Source organism: Trachymyrmex cornetzi, unplaced genomic scaffold (genome assembly GCF_001594075.2).
Source record: "Trachymyrmex cornetzi isolate Tcor2-1 unplaced genomic scaffold, Tcor1.1 scaffold94, whole genome shotgun sequence".
Lineage (NCBI taxonomy): Eukaryota > Metazoa > Arthropoda > Insecta > Hymenoptera > Formicidae > Trachymyrmex > Trachymyrmex cornetzi.
This window is the reverse complement of record NW_017300289.1, coordinates 150164-151946: the sequence shown is the minus strand read 5'-3', so window position 1 is coordinate 151946 and position 1783 is coordinate 150164.

Genomic DNA, 1783 nt, shown 5'->3' with positions numbered 1-1783 from the left:
AAGATCCGGCTTCGACCGTAATAGGCATTTTAAATTTCTAGTATTAAATATTGTTACTTTATTCTTAAATACATTAACGTGAGATTAACGTATATTACGATAAAATTAATTGTAATATACGTTTTACATTAATAAATTTTTTGCTTAAAATTATCTTATTTTCTACGGTTTAATTAAATGTATTTTCTATACTACATCAAAAAAATTTTTTTTTCACTTGTTTACAATAATAATACGTTATTATTAGCGTATTGATAAATACATATTAAAAAATCAATAAATGTTTATCATATAACATATAAAAATATATATAAAATATTCAATATGTCAATAATATGTACAGTAGTGTCAGCTGCAACAGCTTTAATTGATTTTTTTAGCGCGTGGCGATTAGATAAAATATAATCCGTATTCAGAATGATATCATAAGTACAGACCAGCAGAGAATTCTATAACGAAATAATATTATAGAAAATTCCCAGCTAATGCTAAATATTTCTGAAATATTTATAAAAGGTTCGTAAAATCCTTAAAAACATTTCAAGAGTATTCCGGAATATTCCAAAATATTTACAACATTCAAATATCGGTAAAATATTCCGTTTATATATCGTTACATATTCCGAGAATGTTTCATATATGTTTTGGAAAATTTTAATTTTTCCAGGTTCGGTCGTCCCTGAATCAGTTTTTAAACAAAATTTTGCTTTGAAAAATTCATTTCATACTTTCACCTTGGAGCCAAATTTTGAGGCTTATTTTACAGGAAAAAAAAACGTCCATTTGAACGTTGATCGTCACAATATTCGTTTGTGAATAATTTGCGGATCTTTTGTCTCTCGATTTAAGTGATTTTTGATGTTCATGTCTTTCATGGCTATATGAATTTTTATCTGTTATTCGTTGCCACTGGAATGGTCAACCAATTGAATAAGAAGATTGAGTTGCCATTCTACCGTCTTGTCATGAAGAAGTGAGAATTTACATTATACGTTCAGACATACTGATGATAGCTCGGAAGCAGGCTGAAACGTTTATGCGTAACTAATTTATATTATATTTCGATAATAAACGATTTTTATTTTCGCACTAACAACCGTGCAAAAAACTCTCATTAGCCCTTATTGTTCTTTGTTTTTTGATTTCAGTTTTGGCAACCCCTGCGAATGACTCTACACCCTCACAGCACATCACATTGAAATAAGGTTACAGTAATTTTAAATTGTAAGATTGTAACATTAAACGGAGATTAATAAACCTACTATTAACCTCCCAGTAACATGAAAATGATCGTCCAAACTGATTACATTAACATCCCAGAAGCCTTGCATGATAGGTTGTATTAATATTTCTACAATGTGCCAAGGACCTTGTAACATTGTAACATTAAACGGAAATTAATAAACCTACCTTATTGCTAAAATGAGTATTATTATTAATTAATATCTTATTCCAGAATACATATCATAAAATTATGATTAAAAAAAAAATTTTTCCCTGAATTTGGGAACTAATTTCATAGTACTTCGAAGCGGTCACCCATCCAATTGCATACCGCCATTTACTATCTTTGACTTCTGAAATCGTTTGGAAACTGCTGCACTTCAATGATCCACGAACACCTGCATAATCATGGGTGTATAGCGCGCTATGATACATCTCTTCAGTTATAGTTACGCTTGCCGAGCAATCGAATATGATTGGTTGGATCTATAAGTAATAACCAATTATGTTCATTTACTCGGCGAGCAGGCTAGCCGCTTTGTCAACTTGAACGTGCCCA